Source organism: Chiloscyllium punctatum, chromosome 26 (assembly GCF_047496795.1).
Source record: "Chiloscyllium punctatum isolate Juve2018m chromosome 26, sChiPun1.3, whole genome shotgun sequence".
NCBI classification, from domain to species: Eukaryota; Metazoa; Chordata; class Chondrichthyes; order Orectolobiformes; family Hemiscylliidae; genus Chiloscyllium; species Chiloscyllium punctatum.
Genome location: NC_092764.1, coordinates 59,640,846 through 59,658,174, shown reverse-complemented (window position 1 = coordinate 59,658,174; position 17,329 = coordinate 59,640,846). Strand labels below are relative to the sequence as shown.

At 43.3% G+C, this 17,329-nt stretch overlaps 1 long non-coding RNA gene across 1 annotated transcript; it reads right to left on the bottom strand.

The window, feature by feature from the left end:
- Positions 1-16,128: 16,128 nt before the first annotated feature.
- LOC140453110 (uncharacterized) lies at positions 16,129-17,329 on the bottom strand. The gene is made up of 3 exons (XR_011952302.1): positions 17,155-17,329; positions 16,857-16,934; positions 16,129-16,408 (listed from the first exon to the last, which is right to left on the bottom strand). It is a non-coding gene; the product is annotated as an uncharacterized lncRNA (long non-coding RNA).

Sequence of the window (17,329 nt, the reverse complement as noted above, 5' to 3'; positions counted from 1 at the left end):
ATTTGGTGTTGTAATACTAGATATCAAAAGGATTGGTTAGTAAATCCACAATCCAATAGCTCATAGACATAGTGGTTGAACGTTCTTAAATCTGAATCTAACATAAGTTTTAATGTATTTCACCTTTCATCAGGCTGGACTGATACTGTGCCAGACCGGCTCTGATGTTCATTAAGGAGAAACAAGTGGAAAGATAGAGTTAGCTTCACTCTCCCATACCTGCAATTCCAACCAGCAGTTACATCTGTGTTGAAGGGCCTGTTATTGGACTTCCACCTTTGAAAATTATACACCAACCAACACTCCTGTTCCCCCACTCCATTCAAATTTGCACCAGGAGTCGGCGATTTGGCCGGTCGGGATCTGTGGCCATTGAATAAAGCATGCCTGATTTGGTTGTTCACACAATTCCACTTTACAGCTATAACCATCCTGAGTATCTTTGATTTCCATCAGACCATAAGGCCATAAGACATAGAAGTGGAAGTAAGGCCATTTGGCCCATCCAGTCCATTCCGCCATCTTATCATGGTTGATGGGCATTTCAACTCCACTTACTCACACTCTCCCCGTAGCCCTTAATTCATTGCAAGATCAAGAATTTATCAATCTCTGCTTTTGAAGATATTTAATATCCCGGCCTTCACTGCAATGAATTCCACAAACCCACCGATCTCATTTCCATTCTAAATTGACACCCTCTGATTCTCAGGAGGTGCCCACAATCCCAGTCTCCCCAGCGAATGGAAACAAATTCTCCCCAATCAAATTGGAACATTTGGATTTTGGGGATAACCTTGTCTATTTTCCCAGTTATGATACAGTTTAACACTGTGTCACATTCATAAGGAACCCCACTGTGCAGTATGAACTGTAAAGAATGATTTTCAAAGTTATAGCTCAATTACAGGACTTCTGAAAGTGCACTCAGACAATGCAGTAATTTCAAAATACACAGTTGACATTTTTGAAACACACGGTCAATTTTGCAAACTTATAACCAGTTGACATGATCGATTTGGTTTGAAAATATGGAGAGGTGACATAAATTAAAGCAATTGAATGTAAAGGGTATGCAATAGCAGAGGGACCTGGCAGTAATTGTACATCACCTATGAACGATGGCAGGACAGGTGAAGAGCACAATTGGTGCCTTGTTCTATGCTGTATTAATAGTGATGCAGAGTACAGTAGTAGGGAGGATACACTAAGCATTTGTTAGAGACTCATCACACCTCAGCGAGAATGTTGGCAGCAAGGTGGCTCAGTGATCAGCACTGCTGCCTGACCCGTTCCAGGGAACTGGGTGCAATCCCACCCTCAGCTGACTGTCTGTGTGGAGTTTGTATGTTCTGCCCATAGCTGAATGGGTTTCCTCCTGGTTCTTTCCATGATCCAAAATGTGCATTTGGCCGTGCATAATGCAACGTGACAGTGATAGGATAAGGAGGTGGGAATGGGTGGGAAGCTCTTCAGAGGGCCAGTGGGCCAAAAGACCTACTTCCACACAATAGGAATTCTATGATTGCTTCCAGTCTTGAAGATGGATGTAAATGGTGAGCCTGATTTACTTGGAGAGGGACTACTTGCGGACACAGAGATGGGCTCAAGTGCGTACACTTCAATGCAAGGAGTATCAGAAATAAGGTGGGTGAACTTAAGGCGTGGATCGGTACCTGGGACTACAATGTTGTGGCCATCACGGAAACATTGATAGATGAGGGACAGGAATGGCTGTTGGAGGTTCCTGGTTACAGATGTTTCAGTAAGATTAGGGAGGGTGGTAAAAAAGGAGGGGGGGTGGCATTGCTAATTAGAAATGGTATAACGGCTGCAGAAAGGAAGTTTGAGGGGGATCTGCCTCTGGAGGTAGTATGGGCTGAAGTCAGAAATAGGAAAGGTGCAGTCACCTTGTTGGGTGTTTATTATAGGCCCCCCAAAGCAGCAGAGATGTGGAGAAACAGATTGGGAAACAGATTTTGGAAAGGTGCAGAAGCCACAGGGTCGTAGTCATGGGCGACTTCAACTTCCCAAATATTGATTGGAAGCTCTTTAGATCAAGTAGATTGGATGGGGCGGTGTTTGTGCAGTGTGTCCAGGAAGCTTTTCTAACGCAGTATGTAAATTGTCCAACCAGAGGGGAGGCCATATTGGATTTGGTACTCGGTAATGAACCGGGACAAGTGGTGGGCTTGTTAGTGGGTGAACATTTTGGTGATGGTGACCACAATTCTGTGACTTTCACCTTGGTTATGGAGAGAGATAGGTGCGCACAATAAGGAAGTTTTTACAATTGGGGGAAGGGAAATTACGATGCTGTAAGACAGGATTTGAGGAGCATACGTTGGGAGCATAGCCTGTCAGGGAAGGATGTGGTGGAAATGTGGAACTTTTTCAAGGAGCAGATACGACGTGTCTTTGATATGTATGTACCGATCAGGCAGGAAAGAAATGGTCGTGTGAGGGAGCCTTGGTTGACGAGGGAGGTTGAATGTCTAGTAAAGAGGAAGAAGGAGGCTTACATAAGGTTGAGGAAACAGGGTTCAGACAGAGCAGTGGAGGGATACAGGATAGCCAGAAGGGACCTGAAGAAAGGGATTAGGAGAGCTAAGAGAGGGCATGAAAAATTCTTGGCGGATAGGATCAAGGATAACCCCAAGGCATTCTATGCGTATGTGAGAAACCTGAGAATGACGAGAACGAGGGTAGGTCCGATCAAGGACAGTGGTGGGAGACTGTGTATTGAGTCGGAAGAGATAGGAGAGGTCTTGAACAAGTACTTCTCTTCAGTATTTACGAACGAGAGGGACCGTATTGTTGAAGAGGAGAGTGTGAAACGGACTGATAAGCTAGAAGAGATACCTGTTAGGAAGGAAGATGTGTTGGACATTTTGAACAACTTGAGGATAGACAAGTCCCCCGGGCCTGACGGGATATATCCTAGGATTATGTGGGAAGCAAGAGAGGAAATTGCAGTACCGTTGGCAAAGATCTTCTCGTCTTCACTGGCAACGGGGGTGGTACCAGGGGACTGGAGAGTAGCGAATGTTGTGCCCCTGTTCAAAAAAGGGAATAGGGATAACCCCGGGAATTACAGGCCAGTTAGTCTTACTTCTGTGGTAGGCAAAGTCATGGAAAGGGTACTGAGGGATAGGATTTACGAGTATCTGGAAAGACACTGCTTGATTAGGGACAGCCAGCACGGATTTGTGAAGGGTAGGTCTTGCCTTACAAGTCTTATTGAATTCTTCGAGGAGGTGACCAAGCATGTGGATGAGGGTAGAGCAGTGGATGTAGTGTACATGGATTTTAGTAAGGCATTTGATAAGGTTCCCCATGGTAGGCTTATGCGGAAAGTCAGGAGGCATGGGATAGAGGGAAATTTGGCCAATTGGATAGAAAACTGGCTAACCGGTCGAAGTCAGAGAGTGGTGGTAGATGGTAAATATTCAGCATGGAGTCCAGTTACAAGTGGAGTTCCGCAGGGATCAGTTCTTGGTCCTCTGCTGTTTGTAATTTTTATTAATGACTTAGATGAGGGAGTCGAAGGGTGGGTCAGTAAATTTGCAGATGATACAAAGATAGGTGGAGTTGTGGACAGTGAGGAGGGCTGTTGTCGGCTGCAGAGGGACTTAGATATGATGCAGAGCTGGGCTGAGGAGTGGCAGATGGAGTTCAACCCTGCCAAGTGTGAGGTTGTCCATTTTGGAAGAACAAATAAGAATGCGGAATACAGGGTTAATGGTAGGGTTCTTGGTCAGGTGGAGGAACAGAGGGATCTTGGGGTCTATGTACATAGATCTTTGAAGGTTGCCACTCAGGTGGATAGAGTTTGTAAGAAGGCCTATGGAGTATTATCGTTCATTAGCAGAGGGATTGAATTCAAGAGTCGTGAAGTGATGTTGCAGCTGTACAGGACTTTGGTTAGGCCACAGTTGGAGTACTGTGTGCAGTTCTGGTCGCCTCACTTTAGGAAAGATGTGGAAGCTTTGGAGAGGGTGCAGAGAAGATTTACCAGGATGTTGCCTGGAATGGAGAGTAGGTCGTACGAGGATAGGTTGAGAGTTCTCGGCCTTTTCTCGTTGGAACGGCGAAGGATGAGGGGTGACTTGATAGAGGTTTATAAGATGATCAGAGGAATAGATAGAGTAGACAGTCAGAAACTTTTTCCCCGGGTACAACAGAGTGTTACAAGGGGACATAAATTTAAGGTGAAGGGTGGAAGGTGTAGGGGAGATGTCAGGGGTGGGTTCTTTACCCAGAGAGTGGTGGGGGCATGGAATGCACTGCCCGTGGGAGTGGTAGAGTCAGAATCATTGGCGACCTTTAAGCGGCATTTGGATAGGTACATGGATGGGTGCTTAATCTAGGGTAGAAGTTCGGCAAAACATTGTGGGCCGAAGGGCCTCTTCTGTGCTGTATTGTTCTATGTTCTATGTTCTAAAAGGCCAAGGGGAAGTTTGATTGAAGTTTTCAAAGTCGTGAAGGCCTGGGCATGAAAAAGAGGCAGAATGATATTCCAACTCACTAAAGGATGATGAAGAAGAAGGCACATGTTTAAAACAATGTATAAAAGAAGACATTATGCAAGGAGACAAAAATATTTTTGTAGAGAAAGATGAAGGCTTTATTAAGGTATTCAAAAGAACTTTACATGACTATTTGATGAATGTAATGAGCAGGGTTAGAGGGAAAGGGTTGGAATATGGCACTAAGGGATGATGGTCACCTATAGAGCTGATGCATAAATTATGGTTAAATGGTCTCCTAGTGCACTGTAACAATTCTGAGAATCTGAGACTGTCTATTATTCTGCCTTGTACCTCCACATCCAGGTGATTCATATTTATTGTCTGTCTCCCACCATAAACCCAATTTTGTGTCCAGTTGGCAAGCTCACCCTTAAGCCTATGCGATCGAACTTTATAAATTAGTCTACCATGCCGAACCTTGTCAAACACTTTATTGATGTCCAAGTCAACAACCTCTATGGCTCTGCCCTCAACAATCAATTGGGTTACTTCATTAAAAAAATTCAATCCATGTTCTGAAACAAGCTTCTCCTTGTACAAAGCCAGGCTGACTATCCCGAATCAGTCCTTGCCTCTCCAAATGCATGAACATTCAATCTTTCAGATTCAGTTCCAACAAATTACCCACCATTGATGTCAGATTCGCAGGTCTCTATTTTCCAGGCTTCTCCTTACAGCCTTCCTTAAACAATGGCACAGCGTTAGCCACTCTCCAGTCCTCCAATACTTCACCTGTGTTCGTACATAATGCAAGCAGTTCAGCGAGGGGCCCTATAATTTCCTCAACAACTTCCTACAACATGCTTGGATACACTTCATCAGTTCCTGGAGATTTATCTCCCCTTATGCTTACTATGACCTCTGACATAATTCTCAGATGATTAGAGTGTTGTTGCCACATCCACTCGTATTCCTGCCCAAGTTCAAACTCATTAATCCTGAATACATGTCATCACTATGGGTTGACTTTTCGACTTGGATGGCAGTCAACACTTGAAGTCCTTGTTATAGAAGGTATCAAATCCACTTTCAACTCCTCCATTACTGTTACTTAAACAACATTCTCTTCCCTAGAGAAGGGAGGATGAAAATATATTTCATCAAGTACTTTAAGCATGTTGTCTGCCTCCAGCGGAAGGTTATTTGCTGTGTCCAAATCAGCACCACATCCTCCTTTGACTTTTATTTTCCAACTTTGAGGTAAGTCCCACAGTCTGAGGTCCTCTCAACAGAGAACACCAGAGAGATAACATCCAGGCAAGATTCTGACACTTACTAATTAGTCAACGTCTCTCTCATTTTATTTTTTCTTGTTTACTTTTAAAAATATTTTTCTTTTTTATTTCTTTACCCCCACCCTACCATCTACCTGCGGTAGTGATTATATTTTCCCCAGCACCCATGTTGTGTATGTGCAGGTGTGAGACACAATGAGAGACACACGGTGTACGAATCTTTATTCAATTTCCACCACCAGGAAATCTTTCTAATTTTATCGCAGGATTTTCTTTCTCAAAGTTTCTCTACTACCCAGGTTGAAATAACTGGTCTATAATTACTGGGCTTCACCTTACAACTTGCTTTTGAACAAGGGGACAATTTTGTAATTCTCTCACTGTCTTAATTGTACTCCAAGCCCGGGGGATTTTCTGGTTTGCTTCAGGTTTGAACAACGCAATAAGCGTAAACAATGAGATGGAGAACAAGAGTCTGAAGAGAACAGAATGGGAAAGTGAACAGGAACATGACAGATGAAACACAATAAAAATGATACGAAGAGCTTGTAATGGCACAATGGATGAAATCGCATTCTTTAGGTTGGCATTATTAATTAAATCTCTGCTAATGCTTACAGAGGCATTTGACTCATACACTTAACCAATTCATACATTTCAGAACTGGAGAAACATTGCCTGGAACACAGGAACACGTGGCTGGTCTTTTTTCAAATTCTTTCAAGTAATCTGTTTCATAAACTTGAGTATGCACAATAAGCTGACAGATGGAACAGACGAATATCCAATTTATGGTATAGTTCATAATGGGATACTGCATCACTGTTGCATACGAGCATTAGCCGAACTACCAATGAATTCCCCACACCACCATTCCAGAAACTGGTCCGCCTGCAGAGAGTTTAACCTCATTTGCTCGACTGAACTAGCAACAATCTGGCTTCAAAGTTTAATAGTATGCAGTGCGGGTTCTGCACAGATCGCTCAATGGCATTTCCGAAAAAAAGAATGGACTTTTCAAATGTATCACAGTGTGGAATTTTATTCAGGTACTTATATCAAAAGACAAGCAAAATAACATTCAATAAACTTGCAATGATTCACAATAATACACAAATCCTCGGAGCTACATAACGAAAATATGCAGCTTGGGGAATACAGTACAAATGGACAATCTTTCAGAGATTGTGTCTGAAGAGCGTGTTGTTCAGGAGCAGCAGGTACATTTCTCAGAGGTTTTCCCTTTACACACACAGCCATTGGCACAGTTGGTGCATGCTGCAGGACAGCAAGAGCAGCAACCTGAGAGGAGAGGACAAAGACACAAATCACTCACAATCTATTCGTTCACTGAAAGCTCCCACAGCCTCCCATGACAGCACCCAGCTCCTCCCTCACAAACCCATCGGTCTCCCATCTCCCAGTCACCCCCCTGAAGAGACTCAGCAGCACATCCCAGTGAGAGACAGTTTGAGGCAAGATGTTCCTGTCACTATCTCCACAACACGGTTTCTAATGAGAAGTCTATAAGATCAGCGCTTTCCGATGGCAACCTCAGACATTGCTTTCAGCAGCAGCTTCTGGTCTGGAGATTCTTCCGATTGGACATTGTAGAAATCGGATGGCAATTCAAGCTGGTGTAATCCCGGATCATGTATGTGTCTGTGGTGTCCCTGTGTGAGTTGTGCCCAGGACTATGTGTCACACCAATAGTGCAATTCAAACCTCCAGCCGCTGACTCACTCCGGTGGACCGTGTGCATTCAGGTAGCGCCGATCCGCCCGTTGCTCGGTTTTGCAGCCGGTTCGCCTCCCATCACAAGCTCAGAAAGCTCGGCTCGGCTTCAGCAAACGGCACAAGGTCGAGAAGCGCGGATTGGAGCCGGCTCGAAGCTGCAGAAGAAGTTGGTGAGATGTCGGACCCGAAGCCCTGTGTGTGCCTGGATGGTGAGTGGGGCTTGGTGCAAGTTCTTTCAGCACAGTGTCCCAGTGCGGGGCCTCAGTCTGACTGGGAGACAGCAGCATTGCAGGGAGGGCCAGGCTGCTTCTTCAACTCACTGCAGCCCAGGGCAATGGCACAAAGAGCCGGGCCCCGTGCCCAGCCCGTGCCTGGGGCCATTGCTGGGCGGTGCACACCACTCACTCTCTGTGTTTTTCCTCTTTTCAGGATCCTGCTCCTGTGAAAACACCTGCAGATGCTCCAACTGTCAATGTGCCACCAGCAAAGCTGGACGCTGCCGGAAAAGTGAGTGACTGGGACAGGCTTTCAAACTGCTCCCGTTCTATTGGTGTGACACCAATGGGCACAACTCACACAGGGACACCACAGACACATACATGATCCGGGATTACACCGGATTGAATTGCCATCCGATTTCTACAATGTCCAATCGGAAGAATCTCCAGACCAGAAACTGCTGCTTAAAGCAATGTCTGAGGTTGTTATCGGAAAGCGCTGATCTTATAGACTTCTCATGAGAAACCGTGTTGTGGAGATAGTGACAGGAACATCTTCCCTCAAACTGTCTCTCTCTGGGATGAGCTGCTGAGTCTCTTCAGGGAGGTGACTGGGAGATGGGAGACCGATGGGTTTGTGAGGGAGGAGCTGGGTGCTGTCATGGGAGGCTGTAGGAGCTTTCAGTGAACGAATTGATTGTGAGTGATTTGAGTCTTTGTCCTCTCCGCTCAGGTTGCTGCTCTTGCTGTCCTGCAGCATGCACCAACTGTGCCAATGGCTGTGTGTGTAAAGGGAAAACCTCTGAGAAATGTACCTGCTGCTCCTGAATATCACGCTCTTCAGACACATCCTCTGAAAGATTGTCCATTTGTCCTGTAATCCCCAAGGTATATGTCCTCACTATGTGGATCCAGAGTTTTATTTTAGTATAAACTAATGAATTGCATGTGAATTGATTTTGTAAATTTGTGTTTCGTATCAGTTACTAAAATAAATTCTATTTACTTGATATCTGCAATTCTGTTCATCAGTGAAGTGATATTTACAATCCTAATGTAACCTGCAATGAACATGTTCAAACCTGAACAGTCCACAGCAGATAAAAGGTCATTAGAAGTCACAGTGCAGTCTGGTGTAGTTTGGTGGATGTGGTGAAACCAGGTGGTGATGGGGTAGTATCAGGGATGGTGGAGTGAATGGTTCCATGGTGTCACTGCTTCAGTGTTAAGATTCCTGTCAGTGAGCAGAGTACCTGCATGTCTGTCACCATGTCACCAAAATGTGAGTATTGGGGATAATCGTGTTGGTGTTTCCCAGTTGTGATGCAGCTTAACACTGTATCCCACTGAAAAGAAACCCCAGAGTGGAGTGCCGACTGAAATGAATAATTTTCAATAATATAGCATTGCCCAACTAGAGGACATCTGAAAGCGCACTCAGACAATGCAGTAATTTTGAAATGCAATGCTGATATTTTAGCAACACATAGGCAATCTTGCAGTGACCCAGAAATGGTTAACATGATCCATTTGGCACAAAAATATCAGGATGTGAAATGAATTAAAAGCATTGAATGGAAAGGCCATACATTTCCAGAGGGACCTGGCAATTTTTGCACATCGCCCTTTAATGACAGCAGGAGAGGTATAGAGCACAATTGCTGCAATATTCTCAGCTTTATTAACACTGGTGTAAATTACAGAAGTAGGGAGGACACACTGAAACTTTACCAGACACTCGTCAGACCTCAGTTGGTGTATCGTTTTCAATTTTGAAGATAGATTGGAAATGGTGAGGCTGAGTGAGGAAAAAGACAAAGGGAAATGTGATTGAGGGTTTCAATGTTGTGAAAGGTGAGAGCATGGAATTGACGGAGAATGATATTCCAGCTCATAAATAATGAAGAAGAGGGTACAGATTTCGAGTAATCCGTAAAATAAGTAATTGTGATGCCAGGCAAAAATGTTTTTACAGAGCAAGCGGAATGTACTGCATGAGAGTGTCGTTGAGATAAATTTAAGTGAGTCATCATAGAACTCCGACAGTGTGTGGAAACAGGCCCTTCGACCCAACAAGTGATCTTGATGATATGAGCCAATGGGTTGAGGAGTGGCAGATGGAGTTTAATTTAAATAAATGTGAGGTGCTGCATTTTGGGAAAGCAATCTTAGCAGGACTTTTGTACTTAATGGTAAGGTCCTCGGGAGTGTTGCTGAACAAAGATACATTGGAGTGCAGGTTGAAAGTAGAGTTGCAGGTAGATAAATAGTGAAGAAGGCATTTGCTATGCCATCTGACAAATGTACCTGCTGTTCCTGAACAACATGCATGAACAAACCACGGTGCATAATATTAGAGTTTCAAACCACAGTGATGTCTGTGACAGTCTGGTAAATGAGCTTAAACTCTCTGCAGGCAGACCAGCTCCAGGAATGGTGGAATGAATCATTCAATGGTAGTTCTGCTGATGCAGTAATGGAGCAACATCCCATTACAAACACTGCCATAAAGTGGGGCTTGCCAATTTCCTGATGAATGGCTTTCCCTGAAATGTCGATTCTCCTGTTGCTTGGCTGCAGTCTCTCCTGCTGTCATTTTGCAGCACCACAGTCTTGAATCTGATCTCCAGCATCTGCAGTCCTCACTTTCTCTCTATAAAATGGATATTAGCCCATTCTAATTATCAGATCTTCTGCATCCTCAGGTTTATGAAACATAGTGTTTGAAAACATTTGAAAAAGAGCCGGCATGTGTTCCTGTCTCCCACATAACATTTCTCAGGATCTCAAATGGATGAAGTGGTCAGTCATTGCTGTCTTTGCATCTTTCTGTGTAAAATGAATCCCATGCCTCTGTAATAACTAACAGAGAATAAAGAAGAAAGAACAAAGAAAGTTTCAGCACAGGAACAGACCCTTCAGCCCTTCAACCCTGCGCTATCTAAACCTGTCACCTATTTTCAAACAGTATGTATCTATTTGCTTCCTGCCCATTCATGTACCTATCTAGATACACCTTAAATGACACTATCGTGCCTGCCTCTAACACCTATGCTGGCAATGTGATCCAGGCTCCCACAATCCTCAGCGTAAAGAACTTTCCACGTATATCTCCCCTAAATGTTTCCCTTCTCACTGTGAACTCGTGATCCATAGTGATTGAGTCCCCCACTCTGGGATAGAAAGCTTCTTGCTATCCACCCCGTGTATACCTCTCATGATTTTGTAGACCTCAATCCCCTACCCCCCACCCCCCTATCAACCTCCGTCTTTCTAATAAAAATAATCCTAATCTACTCAACATCTTTTGATAGCTAGCACCCTCCATACCATGCAACATTCTGGTGAACCTCCTCTGCACACTCTCCAAAGCATCCACATCCTTTTGGTAATATGGCAACCAGAGCTACATGCAGTATTCCAAGTATGACCGAACCAAAGTCTTGTACAACTGTAAATTGACCTGCCAACTTCTGTACCCACTACCCCATTTCATGAAGGAAAGCATGCCATATGCCTTCTTGACCAGTCTATTGACCTGTCTTGCCACCTTCATGGAACAATCTAGCTGAACACCCAGATCTCTCTGTACATCATTTTTACCCATGATCTTTCTATTTGCTGTATGATTCGCTCTTGAATTAGACCTTCCAAATGCATCACTTTACATTTGCCCACATTAATCTCTAGCTGCCATTTCTCCACCCAACTCTCCAATCTACCTATATTCTGCTGTAATCTCTGACAGTCTCCTTCACTGTCTGTGACTCCACCAATCTTACTGTCATCTGCAACCCTGCTAAACATAGCACCTATGCCTTCCTGCAAATCATTTATGTATATCACATGCAATACAGCTCCCAACACTGCTTTCTGTGGCATATCGCTGATCACAAGGTGTCCATTTTGAGAGACTCTCTTTAACGACTCCTCTCTGTCTCCTGTTGCCCAGCCAGTTATCTATCCACTTAGCTAGTACACCCAGGACACCATATGACTTCGCCTTCCCCATCAGCTTAACTTATCAAATGTCTTACTGAAGTCCATGTATCTGACATCTACAACCCTCCCTCATCAATCAACTTTGTCACTTCCTCAAAGAATTCAATTAAGTTGGTAAGACATGACCTTCCCTACACAAAACCATGTTGCCTATCACTAATAAGCCCACTTTCTTCCAAAAGGATCCTTTCCCTTAATATCTTCTCCAGCAACTTCCCTACCACTGACATCAGATCCACCGATCTATAATTGTCTGATTTATCCCTGCTACTCTTGTTAAACAAGGGGACAATGTTAGCAATTTTCCAGTCCTTCAGGGCCTCATCCATATTCAGAGTGCTGTAATGATATCTGTTAAGGCCCCAACGATTTCCTCTCTCACTTCCCTCAGTAACCTTAGATAGATCCCATCCCGACCTTGGGAAATACTCACCATAATGCCTTTTAGAATACCCAACACGTCCTCCTTTCTTATGGCAACTTGACCTCGAATAATCAAACATCCATCCCTAACCTCCACATCTGTCGTATCTCTCTCCTCAGTGAATACTAAGACAAAGTATTCATTAAGCATTCCACCCATTTTCTCTGACTCCACCGCATAACTTTCCTCCTTGGTCCTTGAGCGGGCTAACATTTTCTCTAGTTACCCTCTTGCTCCTTATATATGAATAAAAGGCTTTGGAATTTTCCTTAACCCTGTTTGCTAAAGATATCTCATAACCCCTTTTAGCCCTCTTAATTCCTCATTTCAGATTGGTCCTACATTCCCGATATTCCTCGAAAGCTTTGTCTGTCTTCAGTACCCTAGACCTTATGTATGTTCCCTTTCTCCCCTGCACTCGTCTCACAGTTTCACCTGTCGTCCATGGTTCACTAATTTTGCCATTTCTATCCCTCTTTTTTGCAGGAAAATATCTCCCTTGTACTCTAATCAACCTCTCTTCAAAAGCCTACCACATATCAATTGCAGATTTGCCTTCAAACACTGTTCCAAATCTACATTCCCCAGTTCCTGCTGAATTTTGGTATAGTTGGCCTTCCCCCAATTTAGCACTCTCCCTTTCGAACAACTCTTGTGTTTGTTCATGAGTATTCTAAAACTTACAGAATTGTGATCACTATTCCCAAAGTAATCCCTTACTGCAACTTCAACCACCTGGCCTGGCTCATTGCCCAACACCAGGTCCAGTATGGTCCCTTCCCGAGTTGAACTATTTGCATACTGCTTTAGAAAACCCTCCTAGATGCTCCTTACAAATTCTGCGCCAATAGACCTTTAACACTAAGTGAATCCCAGTCAGTGTTAGGATAATTAAAATCATCTATCACCATCACCCTGTAGTTCTTACATCTTTCTATAATCTGTTTATATATTGGTACCTGTATCTCACAATTGCTCTCGAAAGGCTTGTAATAAAGGCCCAACATTGTTACTATGGATTGTGAAGAACCAGGACTGTTGACAGGAGTGCAAGATATGATGAAGGATGCAAACTTAAAGAACAGTTGCCATTACCAACTCTTTCTATCATTGTCCTTTTCTTGCATTTCTTCGAAATGTCTGCTCTCTTTCCCGTTCTATTTTCTTGAGCCTCTTAATATCTGCCTCATTACTTATGACAATGTTGTTGTTCAAATCTTGACCAAACCCAGTGTTCTCCTAGGGTGTGGAATTAGAGTCAAACAACTGGGGAATTACAAAATGGCACCCTTCTTCAAAAGCTGGTTGGAAGGAAAAGCCCAATAATTACAGACCTGTCAGTTGAAAGTTGGTAGTGAAGAAACTTCTAGAAATAATGACTTGGTCTAAAAGAAGTGGTTACATGGAGAGATTTGGATTAATTAGGTATAGTCAGCATCTAGCCTGGATTTTATCCCTTTAATGCTCTCTGTTGACAGGATCTCCGACTGTGGACCTTACCCACTAAACACATAAGTAGTAAAACAGTCATCAAAGGAGAATGTGATGTTGAATTGGAACCAACAAGGAGACTTGGTCCAACGGCAGACAACATGTTTACATTACTGGATGAAGTTTATTCTGATCACCTTCTTCTCTAAGGAAGAGACTGTTGCCACTGTAACAGTAAAGGTGTAGTTGAAAGTGATTTGGATAATTTAGATAACAAGGGATTGACGTGTTGACTACCCAATCAAAGCAGAAAACTCAACAATCGAGATGAGATGCATCCAGATTTCATGGGGAAGTTCAAAACTCAGGGTCATATTTTAAGCCATTTGGATAAATCTATGAATAGGAAAGGTTTGTTGGGATATGAGTGAAGTACAGGCAGGTAGGACTAGTTTAGTTTGGGATCATGGTTGGCGAGGACTGATTGGACCAAATGGTCTGTTTCCATTCTACATTACTATATGAATCAAATTGCAAATGTTGCACATTGATTTCAATAAAAACTTAAGCGGAAAACCCAGGAACTATAGGTTAGTCAGATTAACATTGGCAATGGGACAGTATTGTTTACAATATTCCTGTACAAAATTAGTTGGCATTTAACAGATACATTGTTTGGAAATTAAAATGTACATACATTTCAAAAGGATAGTCATGTTAATCTAACTTGAGGAAGTTCTTTAAACAAGCTTGGAATGTGGATTTGGTATGTTCTCTGTGGATTGTTAAGAACCAGGATTGTTAACAGGAGTGCAGGTGATGTTGCATATCCAGATTTGCAAAAGCTATTTGACAGTGTGCCAATTAATCTGTATGGCAGTGAAATTAAAGCAGCTGACATGAACAGGACAGGGGAACAACAACAGAAAAGTGGCTCAGTGACACAGTATAGTGTGTACTGGTGAACATTTGCTTTTCAAATTGGAGGCAAGTATACTGTAGTCATATTTTCTAATGACAGCTGCGGTAGATTCAAAGTTCTCCTCTGGGAACCTATACCTCTGATGATGATGCCTTCCAGTTAGTTCTCAGCCTACAAAATCAGTGAAAGGTTGTTCGGAGAGAAGAAAGAGAGTTGTTGCTTCTAATGGAATATGTGGCACACTCTGTGCACATTCAATATCTCCTGTCGTACCTAAATGGAAGTATCAGACTTAGCAAGTCCAGTTGTAAATCTAGCGTTTTCCTGTGCTGCAGCCCATCAATTTTGCTCTGCAAAATGTTGTTTTTAAACTTTTTAGATTAAGTATATCTGTCCAAAAATCAGCATTATAAATTAATATTTTATTAAACACATCTTCATACAAATAAATATTAGTTACCTTAATATAGGCATGCAAGGCAAAATATCAGACAATCTCAGAATTTTTACAATGCAGTAGCAGACCATTTGACTTTCATTTCTGCATCAACTCATTGAGTTACCATCACCCCTTAGTGCCACATCCCCACTGGTTTCCTGTAACCCAACCTATTATGTTGATCAAATAATGATGTACAGTTCTTTTGAAAGCCTCTTTAAATTTATCTCAATAACACTTCCAACCAGTGCCTTTCTCTTGCTCTGTGAAAACATTCTTTGTCTCGTATCACAATTGGTTCTTTAACAAACTGCTTGATATTTCTGCCCTCTTCTTCATCTTTTCATGAGTTGGAAGAGTATTTGCCACATCTTGCATGCTCAAACCTTCACAAATTTACAAACTTCAAACGTATTTCCCTTTTTCCTTTATTCACCAAGTCAATCAGCCTCACCATCTATAAACTATCATCAAAACTGGACATAATGATTCACCTGAGTTCTGATCAAATTTAGTGTATCCTCCCTACATCTGTACTCTGTAGCACTATTACTCAGATCTAGAGCAGAGCATCAATTGTGCTCCACACGTGTCCTTTCCATCACTAATGCGTGATGCAAAAGTATTGCCAGGTCCCTCTGCTAACGCATACCCCTTACAGTCAATTGTTTTAATTCATACCACCTCTCTATGTTTCCATTCCAAATGTATTGTATCAACAAATTATGTTGGTAGTGCTTTGCTGAAATGTCAACAGTGTATTTCAAAATTACTGCAATGCCTGAGTGCACTTTCAAATGTCTTGTCTTTGGAAAAAGTGTTATGTCATTGAAACTCATTCTCTACAATTGGCAGTTCACTGAGGGGTTATTTATGAATGTGATACAATGTAAAACTGCATCACACTTGGGAAACATAGACACAATTATCCCCAATATCCATATTTTCCTGCATTTTTGGTGGAGATGTAGGTACCACACTGAATGAAATGAATTTTAATATTGTCAATGACACCATGGAGCCATTCACTGCACCATTCCTCACCCTGTTCTCTCATCTTCCTCCTGCCTGCACCAGATACCAAGTTGGGTTCAATGATATACTATGGACTGTTTTAGATGTGAACATCCACAATACAGGTGGCATTATAATTGTATCTATCTTTTCATTAATAATCAGCAATGCATATTTCACAGCAGCTAGGACATTTATTTTAATCACGGATACAAAAAGAATAATTTCAAAAATAATTCACAAACTCATCAGTTTTTAACAATTACAAAACACAGGATCTATACACTCAGGAGATGCAGCTTGGGGAATACAATACAAATGGACAACCTTTCAGAGATGGTGTCTGAAGAGCGTGTTGTTCAGGAGCAGCAGGTACATTTCTCAGAGGTTTTCCCTTTACACACACAGCTATTGGCACAGTTGGTGCATGCTGCAGGACAGCAAGAGCAGCAACCTGAGAGGAGAGGACAAAGACACAAATCACTCACAATCAATTCGTTCACTGAAAGCTCCCACAGCCTCCCATGACAGCACCCAGCTCCTCCCTCACAAACCCATCAGTCTCCCATCTCCCAGTCACCCCCCTGAAGAGACTCAGCAGCACATCCCAGTGAGAGACAGTTTGAGGGAAGATGTTCCTGTCACTATCTCCACAACACGGTTTCTAATGAGAAGTCTATAAGATCAGCGCTTTCCGATGTCAACCTCAGACATTGCTTTCAGCAGCAGCTTCTGGTCTGGAGATTCTTCCGATTGGACATTGTAGAAATCGGATGGCAATTCAATCCGGTGTAATCCCGGATCATGTATGTGTCTGTGGTGTCCCTGTGTGAGTTGTGCCCAGGACTATGTGTCACACCAATAGAACGGAAGCAGTTTGAAAGCCTGTCCCAGTCACTCACATTTCTGGCAGCGTCCAGCTTTGCTGGTGGCACATTGACAGTTGGAGCATCTGCAGGTGTTTTCACAGGAGCAGGATCCTGAAAAGAGGAAAAACACAGAGAGTGAGTGGTGTGCACCGCCCAGCAATGGCCCCAGGCACGGGCTGGGCACGGGGCCCGGCTCTTTGTGCCATTGCCCTGGGCTGCAGTGAGTTAAAGAAGCAGCCTGGCCCTCCCTGCAATGCTGCTGTCTCCCAGTCAGACTGAGGCCCCGCACTGGGACACTGTGCTGAAAGCACTTGCACCAAGCCCCACTCACCATCCAGGCATACACAGGGCTTCGGGTCCGACATCTCACCAACTTCTTCTGCAGCTTCCAGCCGTCTCCAATCCGCGCTTCTCGACCTTGTGCCGTTTGCTGAAGCCGAGCCGAGCTTTATGAGATTGTGATGGGAGGCGAACCGGCTGCAAAACCGGGTAACGGGTGGCTCGGC